The 16,380-nt window shown below is 36.1% G+C and overlaps 1 protein-coding gene and 1 pseudogene across 1 annotated transcript in view; both read right to left on the minus strand.

Annotated features, from left to right (window-relative positions):
- Positions 1–16,380, minus strand: part of DTNBP1 (dystrobrevin binding protein 1) — a 199,663-nt gene that overhangs the window by 50,470 nt on the left and 132,813 nt on the right. The window lies entirely within an intron of this gene.
- LOC118855159 lies at positions 2,329–2,964 on the minus strand (annotated as a pseudogene).

Here is a 16,380-nt window from a genome sequence, read left to right on the forward strand (position 1 = left end):
GCCTCAGCTCTGGATGACCCTCATCACCTTCTGCCATCACTTCTACTCACATGTTGCTGAACAAAGCTGGAGAAAATTACAAAACTACACTGACTGGGTCAAATTTATGTTAATGTAATCTCAACTGGGTCCTCACTGCAGCAAGGCAATCCTTTTACACCTCCCTAATTGACTCACTAGCCCACTAACCATAAAATCTTCTCCAAACCACTGCAGCATTCCCTCAGAAAAATAGTGCAATCCATTGATGCTCACCTACTTGCTGTCACTCAAATATAACACTCTATCTCCCAATTCCATGCATTTTCTTTTCTAAAAAAATATTTTTTCAATCAGCAAAAATGTGCCTTTTCATTCTCCTACCCCACCCCATCCCTCAAATGAAAACAAAAGAAAAACAAAACCTATTACAAATATAGTCAAGCAAAACATATTTCCATGTTGGTCATGTCCAAAATTTTTTTGTCCCATTCTGCACTCTGGAGTCCTTTACCTCTCTAGGAAGAGGTAGACAGCATGTCTCATCTTTAGTCTTCTGGAATCATGGTTGGTCATTATACTGCTCAGAGTCCTAATTCTTTAAAAGTTGTTTGTCTATCATATTGTTGTCATTGTATAAATTGTTCTCCTAGTACTACTCGCTTCACTCTAAATGAATTTATAAAAGTCTTTCTAGGGTTCTCTGAACCATCTCCTTCATAATTTCTTACAGCATAATAATATTTTATCACATTTTATCCATAACTTGTTCATTCATTCCCCAATTTCAGGCAAGCCCCTAGATTATTCTTCTTCACCACATCAAAAAAAGTGATGATTATTTTTGTCACCTTCAGAGTTTGTTTTGCTCAGGACTAACCTTTCCCTTAACTTATCTTCCCTTTAATTCCCCTTCTCTCCCTTTTCTTCTATTTCTGTGATGAAATGTATTTCTGCATTCATTTGCATGTATGTGTATTTTTCTCTCCTTTCATCAGTTCAGATGAGAATGAGGCTGAGGTGTCAGCTGGTCTTCTCCCCCTCCTCTTTGTTTGTATAGAAATCTACCTGTGCACTTGATGTAAGATAATTTTCACTAACCTTCTTTTCCTTTCCTCACCTTCCTCATGTGTTTCTCTTAATTTTCTTTCCATTTTTTTCTCAAGATTATCAACACATAACAGAATTATTCTCAGGCTTTGTCTAATTAGAATCTCTCTATGACCCTTGATGATGGCAGGGTTCAGAGGGGCACATGTACCATCTTCCTGTATCTGAATTAAGCAGTTTGTCCTTATTTAGTCCCTTATCATTTTTCTTTCCTGTTTATCTTTTTATTTTTCTCTTAACTCTTGTGTTTGAATTTCAAACTTTCTAAGTAGCTCTAGTCTTTTCATCAGGAAATCTTGCAAGTCCTCTATTTCATCAAAGGTCCATTCCTCCTCCCTCCCTGCCTACCATAGCATTATTACTCAGTTTGTTATGGGTAAGTTGGTTATTCTTGGCTATAAGCCCATATCCTTTGCCTTCTGAAACAGATTCCAATATCTCCACTCATTTATAGTAGTGACTGCTAAATCATGTCTGATTCTGACTGTGGCTCCTGGAGACTTAAATTCTTTCCTTCTGGTTGCTTGTAGCATTTTTTCTTTGACCTGAAATTTCTGGATTTTGGTTATAATATTCTTGGGAGATTTTACTTTGAAGTTTCTTTTAGGAGGTAATCAGTGTATTTTGTTTCCACTTTGCCCGGTGGGTCTAAAAGATTCAGGCTGTTTTAATATTTCTTGAAATATGATGTTTTGGCTCTTTTTTTTTGGCTATAGTGTTCAGCTAGTCCAGTGATTCTTAATTTTTTTCTCTTCAATCTGTTTTCCAAATAAGTTGCTTTTGCCAAGAGGTATCTTTCATTTTTTTCTATTTTTTCAGTCTTTTTACTTTGTTTGTTTCCTGTTTCATGGAATCATTGCCTTCTATTTCGTCTAATTTTCAGGGAGTTTTTGCTTTGGTAAGGTTTCTACCTCTTGTGCCAAGCTAATTCCCTTTCCAATTCTTTCTTACAAAGCTCTCATTTCTTTTCCAATTTTTTCCCCAAGTGTTCTCACTTTGGTAAAAAAAAAACAAAAACATTTTAAACTCTTAAAAAAACACAAACTTTTGTTTCAAAAAAACCACTCCTTGTTATTTGGCTACAGAAAAGGGAGAAAAGACAAAAGGTGAGCGGGGAGGGCAATGAGACAGGGTGTTATTTCCTCCCTACTCCATATACTGACTTCTTGCTCTGTTTCACATCTTCTATACTGGAGCCCCATTTAGAGGCACCTTCTTCCCTTACTACTTCAGGTGCCCTTATGCATACATACACGGGCAGAGGGTAGCAAAGATAAGAGCCATGTCCAAGCATACTACCACAGTAATTATGTGAACATAAAAGAGGACAGGTGAGAAGGATGGCACTGGGATTATGACGACAGTGAAAGTGGCAGCACCAAATGGCCCAACAGTGTAAAAAATAAAGAGCTGGCCAAAGGCGAACAGATAGATAGCAGCAGGGCATGGGTAGCAAACTCTAGGTGGTATCCCATGCATCTCTGCTTCCATCAGTATCCCTAACTCAAGTAATGAGTTTACTATAAAGAGCCAAGAAAATTGGTTGACTATAGACATCATATACACTGAGAACATCATGCAGACAAGGGAAAGACAGGATTCAGGCCCACTGTATAGCAGGAACATGCTTCCCCCAAAATAAATCAAGCCAGAAAGCAGGTATTCCCAGTGCTCATAGCTATACGTGGACTCCTGTTTACCCATCACAGAGGTCATCCTGTAGATCTTGATCAGCACCTGTATTTGGAAGCTGACAAATTTGAAGGCTACCCAGTGGTACCAACTGCTGAGGATATTGGAGAAGCTGGCAAGGGAGTACTGACATACACATGTTCCATATTGAGGGCTGTTTACAGAGAACCACAAGCCAGTCATTACTAGCGTTAGCACTTCAGTTCATTGAAACATTCGCCAGGCATTGTATCTGTAGCCCTATAGTTTCATGCCATTGCTCTCTCTTACAGTTCATACCAACTCAGGCAGGACATCCAAAGTCCCTTAGAATATAAAAGCAACTTCAGGGCCTGAGTATAGATGGTTTCTGTCAGCTCTGAGCAGGGAACTGCCTGGGGCTCATCTGGAGGGTTGAGTTGACTGTCAAGCATACAGTCCCAAACCACAAGGGTGGTTCCTGTGCCAGAAGTGTCAGACTAAGAAGTGGTCGGGCTGCCATAGTCAGCAATATTCACCAGGAATCTGAAGAACCAGATCTGGGCCTTCAGAAACTGGCCCTCACAGCTGAACACAATACTCCAGCTGCGGGCTGACTAAAACAATCTCTTTTATTATAGAGACCATGCCCTTATTGCTACACCCAAAGATCACATGGACTTTTTTGGCTACCACGTTACTGAGCCTGCACTTCACCAAAACCCCAGAGATATTTTTCATACAAACTGCTGTCTAGCTCCATCTCCTCCATCTTATACCTGCAGTTGATTTTTTTTGAACATGAGCATGTGAAAATTTGAAGACAAGATTTTAAATTTGTACCTATGAAATTTCATCTCATTTGATTTAATCCATTATTCTCACCTGATGAGGTTATTTTTTAGCTCCTATTTAATCCTCCAACATATTACCTTTCTGAACTCTGTGCCATAAGTAAATTTGATAAATATACCATTTATCTTGACATCCTGAGCACCTTTATCTTCATCCAAGCAACTGACTAAAATGTTGACAGAACAGATTCCAAAGAGGGAGGGCTGAGACACTCTTCTCTAGCTGACGTTCATCTGTTAATTACTTTGGATCCAGTTATTTAACCATGTTTTCAAATCCAATTGACACTACTATATCATAGCCACATTTCTCCATCTAATCCTTTCCCCTCTCTATCCCCACCTTCAGATCCAAACTTGTTATATCATTGGTATTGGGAATTTCTCTTTAGGAAGCTCCCAGGACATATCTCCAACTATTCGGCCATTAACAGTCTCTGAGACTTGCTCAGGGGCACAAAGAGATTAAAGACTTTTTTGACCTTGGTTACACTGTCAGTATGGATCACAAATGGGACTTAAACTCATGCCTTCCTTAATAAAGACCAGCTCTCCATCCATTACATTTCTCCTCTAGAAGTACTTTTGAATGGAAAAACCATATGTCTTCATAGGATTCAAAGCTGTACAAGACCTAATCTGCTCATTTTGGAGAAAAGGAAACTGAGGCCCAGAAAGGTTAAAATGCTATCCAAACTCATAAGGCTGGTGAATAGCAAAGATGGGAGCCAGACCTCCTGCCTACTAGTTTACTGCTCTTTTTACCTTACTATGCTATCCTCTATGCTATAGAAATTTAATAAAAAAAATCTAATAATAAGTATTTTTATCTGAGAAACCTTAAGGCATATCTACCTCCACAGTAAAAAATTTTCTTTTTAAAAAAACTGCATATTTGATCAAAGATAAGGTTTTAGCTAGGCACAGAGCAAATTTATTCAAAGAACTGTCTGTCTACTTAAATTACAGGCTTTAGAAAATATATTATTCTGTCACACTAAATCTGTCTTAATCCCTTTGAAGACTTTAGATCACTGATCCACAAAGAACTACCCCCCCACTTTAATGCCTACCACTTCTCCTATGTTTTTAAGAGAGTATTTGTGCTCTCTTCCTATATTCAAAAGTTTAGAGAATACATTTAGATGTGGAAGTGACCTTAGTCATTGTCTAATCAAATCCTCTCACTTTATAGATGAAGAAACTGAGTTCCACAGAGGTTAAGTGCTTTGACCAATTTCATACAAGCAGTTAAAGCAGCAGAGCCCCAATTCAAATGGGAAAGATGTATGTGTGTGTGTGTATGTGTGTGTCTTGTGAGGGTGTATGTGTGTATAAGTGTATATGTGTACAAGCACATGTGAAGATGTGAGCATGGTGGGTGTGGGAGTAGGTAATTGTGTGTATGTGAATGTATGTGTGTGAGCATATGTGTATAAGTGAGTGTGTCTGCTGGAGTATGTGTAAGCAAGGCAGCAAGGGGAAGTATACAGTCATACATAGAATATTACTCTTTAGCACATTGCTGCACAATCAGTGAATGCTAGATAAATATACAATAACAATGATGATACATCTGTGTATCAAGTACCCAACTTGAAATAAGAGGCTCAACTCCAAATATGCCCAGAAATGTGTACTATACCTTTATAAGACATTTTCAAATGATTTAAATAGTAAATCTTAGCATTGAAAATCCAGCAAATAATTAAGTTACTTCTGACACAAAAGTTTGAAATATAGTGATAAAGTCTAGTCATTATTTGTGCTAGATCAAATTCTCTCATTACGAAAACACACAATTATCTTCACTCTGAATATGAAGCCTATTAGCTAACCCTAAGACAAGGTTAGGAGCCAGATTTAGCTGCAGAATAATGCAGTTTATACTGCTATACTGTATTAGCTATCTGTAGAAAACTCTCATCCCTGAATAAACTTAGTTATTGGAGGTAGCTCAGTGGCTCAGTGGATAGAGTGCTAGGCCTGGAGTCAGAAAGAACTGAGTTCAAATGTGGCCTCAGACACCAGCTGTGCGACCCTGGGCAAGTCACTTAATCTCCACTTGCCTTAAAGCCCTGGAGAAAGAAATGGCAAACCACTCCAGTACCTTTGCCAAAAAAAAAAAAAAAAAACAACTCTCCATGGATAGTATGGTCCACGAGGTCAGAGTCAGATACGACTGAACAACAAAGAAGGAAAAAACCTTAAGATTTATCTGATATGTGTATTTTAAATATTTGCATTTGTACTTCCTCAAAATGAAAAAAAAAGTATGCTGTATTAAGGATTTAGGATATATTAGTCTTCACAATTTCAAAAAAGACCCCCCCAAAACTACAAAACAGATAATATTAAAGCATGTACAATTATTTCCTAAGCCAAGATATCAAAGATCTTTTCTTCTTAATCTCTATTTCTATGGAAGTAAACGTTTTTGACTGTACATTATACTTACTAAACTTATACAGGAAAAAATATGACAGTAACAATTTCAACAGCCTGATTATCTTTTCCCAAATTAATAGCACTATTTTACATTTGCAAGGCTATGAGTGAATGATTACAGAAATACTAGAGGCAAGTAGTTTGCGGATATCCTGAAAATTAACAGCAGGAGACTGTCATTCTATAAACATTTTCATTAGTCATACTGAAGCAGTATACTAGGCATTAAATACAAAAGGTGGTTTTTGTCTCTAAGGGTTAACAATTTCAATCAGAAGAACAATAAAGTCAGGTAAATATAAAAGATTAAATAAATAATGGCCCAGAAATATGAAAATCATTTGGTTTTGGAGATGTTTACTTGTAGTAGCCTCTGGAGGCATATACAATAAATAAGAGTTTACTGTTATTTTACTTTGTGTTTTATTTTTCTCTCCTTTCTACTCCTGCCCCCCAAAATCCTTGCAAAAGACAGAGAAGATTTTGGTTTTACTTTTTTTCTCTTTTCAAGAGATAAAGATGACAGATAAGGACAGACACTTCCAGATCAAGAAGCTGAATTATTAAGTTAAATATAGTACTGTAAACAAAAAAGAATAGGAGAAAAGGGAAGCATAAATAAATAAAGCAGAGACCAGTGTCCTGAGAATTAAAGGTAATGATGCAGAGTAAATCACCCACATCATTTTGAAAGTCCTATTTATATTATATTTCATCAGAGAAGTTGGATGCTATGAGCATACAGCTTGCAAACAGGAAGAAGAAGCACAATAGTGCTGTAGGTCACATCATCTTTCAAATATATCTAAATGTCAAGTCTTCAAGTACACCAACTACTCCTTAGGATACTGTTGCACAAATAGTGAATGTTTATAAATATTCAATGATGGTGATGAAAAAGCATCTCTAACATTTTAAAATAAGCTGTTTTAGAGCCAATATAGCATGAAAAATGAATATTTTTGCAATAAATAGTTATATCATATTTCCACTCATTCAGATTGGATTATAATCAAATTTTCTGCCACCGTTCAGATCTACACTTGGATAGATATTCGAGGTTGTATTTATGGGAGGACATGGACAAAGATCACATAGGATGAAAATGTCAAGATGGGCTACAATATATGCCACTCTAAGAAGCTCTTTTTTTGATAGGATTACAGAATTTGAAGTGTAACTTCTTTTCAGAGAGTCCCTTGGAAGCAGAGGAAAGGGTTTGGAGCATGACTGATTGTTTTTCTTTCCTCTCTGAGAGAGATGAAGACTATATTTAGTTCTGCACTGGGTGCAAGGGTAGTAGAAAGACCAGGACTGACTTCCAGTATGCAAGAAGTTTTTAGATTAAGCACTTGAGGCTGAGGCAGGAGTGGCTGAGCAGCAAAGAGTGGTGGTATATGCTTCTGAACAAAAGAGGGCATGGCAGTTGGGGCAGAAGACTAGAGCCTGGAGAGCAGAACAGTGAGACTCAGCATTCCATGAAGCCATCGTCGGAGCCTTAGTCACCAGAGCTTTTCTGACTGAGTATGGCAGAAGCTGCTTACAAAGGTTACTCTGTTCTATTATGTTACTTTTCTAATTTCTGGAGCTATCAATCAGGGAGAAAGAACTGGATATCAGTATAATGAGACACAAAAAGGCCCAAAGTTTGAGCTCTTGACCAAAAATGCTAAGTTTTCTCTTGGCTGGGGGCTAAATCAAACTGAAAATCATTAGTTTTGATTAACTGATTTTGGATAAACTTCCTCAAAGGCAAAAATAAGTTGAATATTGGGGTTTTTTTTCCCTTTGCTCCAGAATAAAAATGAGCCATTTTTAGTTTCAGGGTCAAACATGGCCTCACTCATTCCATTTTTTTCTTGACCTACACAAATGTGTAGAGAAAGCTATCTGAAGGGCTGGAGTCAAGGACAGTGACAAGGAGTAAGACCTATGGGGGGGGTGGTGGGAGGAAAGAGGTACAGCTGGGCATGGCTGGCACTATTCACCATCTAAAGATGACACTAAGTACTTTTGCCCCCTTTAGCTTCTCTAATTGTGAGTGTTCCCTGAGGCTCTGGCCTGAATCCTTTTCTTATATTCCTCTATACTATTTCACTTAGTGATCTCATTGACTCACATGAGTTCAATTATCAACAATATAAATCTATCTGATTCTGATATCAATTTATCCAGCCCTATCCTCCCTCTTGATTTCTCACATCTCCAGCTGTTTACTAGACAACTTAAACTCAACATGTCCAAAATGAACTCATTCCTATTCTCCCTCAACACTTTTTTCTTTCTAACTCACTTATTACTATCAAGGACACCACCATCCTTCTAGTCACCTAGGCTCCCAACAGAGGTGTTATCCTTGATTCTTCACTGTCTGTCCCTCCCCATATCCAACCTTGCTAAGGCTTATCAATTCTGCCTTTGTAGTATTTTGTGTAAAGACACCGTCTTCTCAGCTCTTCTTTTGAGGTACCACCATCCTACTAGTCACTTAGGCCTGAAACTTCAGTGCTATCTTTCATTCCTTATTCTCATCCTATAAAGCCAATCTGTTACCAAATCTTATTGCTACCTTCACAATATCTCTCATATACTTCCCTTTTTCACATAGCTACCACCCTAGTTTAAACCTCTTCACTTCTCACCTCAACTACTGCCAAAGTTTTCTAACTGGTCTCCTTACCTCAAGTCTCTCCCCACTCCAATCTATCCTCTAGTTTGCTACCAACATAATTTTTCTAAAAAAAAAAAAAAGGATCTAACTACATCATTCTCCTGCTCAATGAGCTCCCTCTTACCTCCAGGATCAAATATAACCCACTATGGTTGGCATTTAAAGCTATTCAAAACATGACCCCTTCCTACCTTTCCAGTCTTCTTATACCTCACTCCCCTCCACATATTCTACGATCCAACAACACTTGCTATTCCTCAGAAATAAAGCTCCATCTCTCACCTCCATTCCTTTGCACTGTGTCTGCTCCCAGGACTTGAATGCTCAGCTCCCTCACCTCGACATCTTAGTTTTCCTGGCTTTAAGACTCAGTTCAAATCCCCCACAGATGAGAGACCTTTCCCAGTTCCTTCAGATGCTTACGCCTTCCCCTTTCAGATAACTTTTCAGCTACTCTGTATGTGTGTATATATATGTATATGTGTGTGTGTGTATATATATATATATGTATAGTATGTATCTCATTATTTACATGTAACTCCCATTAGAACATAAGCTTTTTTGATGGCAGATACTGTTTTGTGCCCTTCTCTAAATCCTCAGTATACAGATAAGTGCCTGGCACATAATACATGTTCAATAACTGCTTACTGACTAACTGAGCCTTCCTCCTTCAACTCCATGGCAGAGTTGTTAAGAGAAATCTTACTAACATTCTTTCCTTCCTCTTTACCCAGCATAGGTTATCAGAAACTGCAAACAAGAAGGGGCTGGAGGCAACTAAGGCACTTGCTCTTCCTTCCACCTCTTATATCTTCAATTGCCATGCAATATTGCAGCTGGACACTAGTGTAGTAAGAATAAAGAAATGAGAGAAATTCCTTCCACTGATCATTGTTCCCATCCTATTTCCTAAGGTGGTGGTTGTCCTTCATTCTCAAAGAGAACCAAAATGACATCACTATGTTGGAGTCGAGATCAGATCAACATGAGCTCGGGAGGCTCTACCACTGGTGGGTACAAATAGTCCACATGAACATCTGGAGTGGAGATGTCTCTAAATTTGTGCATTTCATGTTTCTTTTGAGCTACTGCAATGCTACTTCATTCATAGAGCACAGTATCTTTCTTGATGCAGGCATACCATGCGGGGGCAGTTCTTTGCCAGGGTTTCCCATGTCATGAAATTGATTCCAAAGTTCTTCAGAGACCTTAAGAGCATCCTTGTACCACTTCTTCTAATATCCATGGAAGCATTTGCTTTGTATGTTCTCCAGAAATAGTCTGTTAGGCAAATGTATGTTTGACATTCAAACAACATAGCCAGCCCATCAGAGATGTACTCTCTGCAGTAGAGTTATAATGGTTGGTAGTTTAACTTAAGAAATGACCTCAGTGTCTGATACGTTATCTTGCCAGGTGATCTTCAGAATCTTCCTAAGACAATTCAAATGGAAGTGATTCTGTTTCCTGGCATGGCACTGGTACACTGTCTAGGCATACAACAATGAAGTCAGCACAACGGCTCTGTAAACCTTCAGTTTGGCAGGCCATCTATTATCTTTTCTCTCATAATTTCCTTCAGAGCCTCCCAAACACTGAGCTAGCTCTGGCAACATATGTATCAACCTCATCATTTATACCTGAATCCCTGGAAAGTATATTGCTCAGGTAACTGAACTTAACCACAGTACTCAAAACTTCTCCATTTGCTGTAACTGATGGTCCCATGTATACATGGTGCGGTGCTGGCTGGTGGAAAACCTGTGTTTTCTTGATGTTAGACCAAAACTAGCACAATCAGCAGAGAATCAACCCATATTTTGTTGCTCACGATCATCTGCAAACAAACAATCATGCAAAACTCTCCTTCCACTTTTGCCTTGGCTTATAGCTGACCTTGATACCATTGCTGAAAACATCATGCTAAAATGCATGAGAACAAACACATAGCCTTGTTTCACTCTGTTGATGATTGGGAAAGCATGAGAGTATCGACCATTATCCAGAACCCATGCAAACATGCTGTCAAGAAAATGACATATAATACTGATGAACTTCTCTGGGCAACCAAATTTTGACATAATTTTCCAAAAGCCCTCATGTCCAACAGTATCAAAGGCAGACTGACAATTTCCTAAGTAAGCTAACCTCAAGACCCTGCCCTAACTTCTCATCCTTCACAAACCCCCATTCCCACTCCTAACTCTAATTCTCAATAATCTTTATCTTACTCCTCAACCGAGAGCCTTTATCCTAACTGCTAACCACTGGAGATGTTATAAGTGGCAGCAAAGGGAAAATTCCAGTTCCCCATAAAAAGATGTAAGATATTCACTCCTGGCATCCCAAGTTGGAACTTTGTATGAAAAATATATTCATTCGTAAATGATGACTAGGTATTATATTACCATTAGTATTGTACTTCTAGCATATTGTGGGCCTAAAAGGCTTTTGTGAGTTGGTCTTGCAGCCTAACCACCTGGGTACCTTGTTCCTATGAGGATGTCTAATCTGAATTTCAAGCAATTGACTTGCTTGACTTTACATATGAACTTCTGGAAGATGTCACTTTTGTCAATTTAAAACTACCTGCATAGAGAGAGCTAAAGTACATATCAGAAAAAGAGGAAACTGGGAATAAAGTTCTTCATGCAACAAAGCTGCAAAATTTAAAGTTAAAAATCAATTTTACAAAAATAGTTTGGGGAAGCACTGGTTTGACAATTATTTACATAAAAAAGATTTGCAGGGTTTGTTGACCACAAGTTCAGTATAATCAAACAGTATGGTACAGCTGCTATATATTGAACAACAACCTTAAAAGCTAATTAAGCTTTATTAATTGAAATACTACTTCTAGATAATGGGAGAAAACAGTAAAAGTGGTCAGACTATATTTAGAAGACTACGTTTGGTTCTTGGCTTCATATTTTAAAAAGGACATTAATGATCTAGTGAGCATTCAAAGAAGGGTAACCAGGTGGTAGAGAGTCTGAAAAACATGTTGTAGGAGGAATGGAAGAAAGGACTAGATATATTTATCCAGGAAGAAAGAAGATGTAATTCTCTTCACATATTTTTAGAGTTGTCATGTGGAAGAGCATGTATGTGTCTTCTATGTTGCTCTAGGGGACAGAACTAGGACCAACGGGTGAAAGCTAAGGGGATACAGATTTTGGCTCAATATGATGAAAAGCTCTGACTGAAAAACAAAAACATTTAGAGTTGTCCATAAATGTAATTACTGTTTCAGAAACTAATGACATCATTATCATTAGATATACTCAAAAGAAGGCTAACTGATCATATCTCCGGGATACTGCAGAAGGAATTTCTATATTGGGTGGGATGTTGGAACTGATAAGCGGGAATGGTCTTTCCATTTTTAAGATGTAATGATTTTAAGACAGATGAAAGAATCTACATAAAAGACACCATAAATTCTTTCAAAATTGATGTTCTAAAAACAGCTGTTTGAAATGAAAGGCTTTTTATTAGGTTTTTTTTATGGCTATTCAGATGTAGTTCTGATAGTCCTTAAAATAGATCACTAAAAAAATCAATAAGGTTAAATTACACTAAGAGGTATCTCATATTAGATATGGCACTGTTGTTATTCTTTAATCCAATTGGAAAGTCATGTTCAGTTGGCATGAACAAGAGGAAAATTCTCCCTCAATAACAATAAATTCATTGAAGCAATTAAAAAAGAATTGAAACTAGAACACATAGTGTTTTGTTTTTACTTAATGTTTGAGCTGAACAACACAGCTCAAACTCAATTAAATTCAACAAATACTTATTAAGCACTTACTATCTACAAGGTATTGTAGCATGCACCGGGAATACAAAAGTGAAAGCCCCTGTCCTCAAGAAATTTACATTCTTTGCAGAATAGGAGGTGTTTAATAACTACTGATTGAACTGCCGAAAGCAATACCCAACTGAGTAACATGGGAAAGAAAAGAAGGAAATGTGCTAAAAAGCAGTACATAGAAAAAAATTTGTGGAGGCTGGTAAATGTCCCAAACTAGTTTTTAAAGTCTTCTACTTATTACTGGATAGGTTCCATTTGTTAAAATTTTAATAGAAATTAGATTACTAGTATAAATGAATGTTTACATTGATATTAATGCTATAATACCATATCATATTAATTTTACTGAAGATAAGTGTAAATAAAACATTTTGAGTAAAAGTTTACACATTCATAAAATGTTAATGCTTGTTTTTAACCCATGTTATAAAACAGTTTTTTGGCCATAATTCTCAAAGAATCAATGAGATCAGTGGGAGGAGGGAAATGTTTATAATGTGCATCAGAAAAACCCCACTAATTAAATAAGAATACTTTTGAAATGGTATAAAATGCAATGTTAATATGACTATTTGGAAAAATAACTATTATATTTACTATTTCAGATAAGGAAAAATAAAGTTGCTTAAGTAGGGAATGCTAAATCTTCATATAAGAAGCCTTCTGATTGTACAATTTTGCCCTATCTTAAAATTACTCAATTTATTTCAAATACTTTTTTACAGTTAGGATTACAATGTCAAAAAAACTTGAACTAATATCTTACAATTTAACATAATGGACCTTGCATAAATGTTTTTAAGCAGATTTTTTTAAGGGAAAAGAAATCAAGAATTTCAAGCAATTTAAGGATTCTACATTGTTATGGTAATAAACTACAAGAATGTTATTCTTTATAAATACTCAAATTTGGTCTTAACTTTCCTCCATTTACCTGTCTTCTTTCTATAAGGAAAACTAAATTAGTTCCACAAGGAAAATGAATGACCCATGATAACGAATCTCCAAAATTAATAAGACAGAACTCCTCTCTTGCCCTAGAAAAAAGTATGCTCATCACTAGAGAGAAAAAAAAGAGAACAGCTTCTGGGGTAATACAAATCTGCCCACAAAATCCCTGTATCTTCTCCATTAAGTCTTAGACATAAAAAAGTATGAGGTCCCAAATAATATTTTCCTGTAGAAACACCTTTAAAAGATTGAGAGAATAGTTTCCTAGTAACTCAATCGATTACCCTTCTTCATTTAGACAATTTTAATAGAATTTTCAGCTTTCATGGAACCTGACTTTACCTTTCCCAAAACTATCATTTTTGCAGTCAAGTACATTTATAGGATGCTCCAAGAAATAGTAATGAAAGAAAATGCCTATATTTACATATGATCTCAAATATAAATGCTTGCTGAAAAAAAAACCACATAATAATTGCTTAGCATTCAATTGTATGATTATTTTAAGCAATCAAAAGGGTAACATTTAACTTAACTCCAACCTCCCCAAAGAGTCTATATAAATCAGTATAATTTCTAAACAAGTTAATTAATGAAAGGCTCCAATGATAAATAGGGTCACGATCTTTTTAATATAGTATTAAGACAAAGGATCAATTAATTTCTTAAGATAAATAATTCTGTCAATGCCATAAGACATCAGTATGTTAAATGTAACTCTTTGTATCCTATTACTCATTTAAATTATATATATATATATTACCAGTAATACAAATATAAGGCAGCAAATTTTGAAAGGCTATTGCCTTTCAAATAAATACAAGGTTTTTTCCATTAGACAAATATACAGGTGGGTTTATTTATAAAATCTGAAAGAAATACAAGTGGAGATAATTTTTTGTCATTTTGCTGGAATATAGCAAACATAAACACGTTCATTTCCAGTTGACTTCCCTTAGTCCAATTTAGAAGCATGATATACATATATGTATATTTGCACACATATACATATATGTATATTTGCACACACATATACACACATATATACACACACATAAATACACACATTTCTAGATAGGCTAAGGGAAACACATACTTCCTATTTTTTTCTTTAAAAATTACATAAGTCTTCTCTCCAACAAGTTATGATTAACAACATGTCATGACACAAACTACCTTCTGCCATTTTAAAGATATAATATGGAGTCTTTAAAGTTTTTAAAATGTAGTAATTAATAATAAATTATTCTTCATCTATCACCATGGAAATATTAATGAATTATTCAATAATTAACACCACTAATATTAAAGGTGTCATTTTTCACAATAAGGAAAAGAAGTTCATTATGAATTTAACTTTTCCATCTAAATATACCACATAGAGATACCTACTAAAACCATGGCCTCGGTCCAACAGGTGCCAAAACATAACTGTTTTAATACTCCTAGCATTATCTCTCAAGTTTTAAGAGTCTATAAAAATATTATTATGATTAAATCTTTTTATTATGTATGTAAATAATTACAAGAAAAAATCTATTATAAAATCACTTAAATAACACAGGAACTCAATTGTCAGGACACAGTGTAATTAGATATAGCTCATTCAAATGTTTAAACATGTCACTTCTTGTAAAATGAACACCACACTGGCAAGCGAAGGAAGGAGGCTGAGTTCTCTTTCAGCTACTCACCTTAAGAACTGTGCTCATTATTCCAACACCTGACTCTACCTTCCTGATAATCATTATTTTATCTGTGAATACTAATGCAATCTCAAAAAAGTCTGTTTTTTCACCTGATGATGCTATTACAGAATGAAAATTTCACCCAATGATGACATTACAGAATGAAAATCTAGAAAGCAAAAGCTGCAGTACTCTGTGCTACATTCTTTCATTGGTTTGTTTCTTTGCATTAAAACTTGATTCTTACTTTTAGTAATGAAATGAAACTAATAGCATGCTCCTTAAGATGTACAGCTAGCTATTCATTTTATTCAGTTCCAATCAAATTTAATTCCATCCTTTTGCCAATATACAAAAACCAAGCTATACAAGCCACAGTGCACTTCAGCATGGAGATTTTGTTTTAAAAATTAATTTAAAATAAAGACAACCGAGGAAAAGCAGAAAATAAAGTTCCACCTACAGGGATTCCTCTGACTATTTTCCGTGGGTCCTGGAGATGACATGGTTGTGAAAAGTGAACAAGTCAACAGAAGCACAGAGATGGCCAAAAGAAACCTCCAGTCACCATGCAGCCCCTCTGGTGTGCATCTTCTGGGCTGGAGAACAAAGGGAGGGAGGCTGACACGAGAAGCTGGCTTTTCCCAAGGAACTGTACTGATTCTGCTAGTTTCCAGTTTGTCACTTATACAGCCAAAGAGATGTACTGAAAAGCTGTGATCCACTGCCTCCTAAAAGCTAAATGCAAGCTGTCAGGATCTCTGGTGTACAAGGATATATGCACAAATCTGGGGATGTACCAAATGCTGTTCAAGAAAAGGGGGACTGAAAAAGCTAGAAATCTATCAAAACAGACAATCCAATCACAAAGATACACAGTTAGCTTGGCAAACAAGAAGAGATCTTATTGTTCAAAGGAACCATGATAAAGCTAACTATGTGATTCATTTCAAAAGGTATAATATTTACATGGATCCTCCCATCTCATTTTAAATAGAGCTTAGCTATTAAGGCTTCTCCAATGCAGCATAAACTAACCACTAGCTTGGAAAATGATATGTACATATAGATATATATTTAGAAATTTTATATTAAATCATCACAGTGTTTATAATTATGAACACCACTTCTGTTCAAATGGAAAATATTTCATTATTTAAAATAATATATTTAATTTTTATGTATTAATATTATACCAACTATTAAATT

The sequence above is a fragment of the Trichosurus vulpecula genome, chromosome 1 (genome assembly GCF_011100635.1).
Source record: "Trichosurus vulpecula isolate mTriVul1 chromosome 1, mTriVul1.pri, whole genome shotgun sequence".
NCBI lineage: Eukaryota > Metazoa > Chordata > Mammalia > Diprotodontia > Phalangeridae > Trichosurus > Trichosurus vulpecula.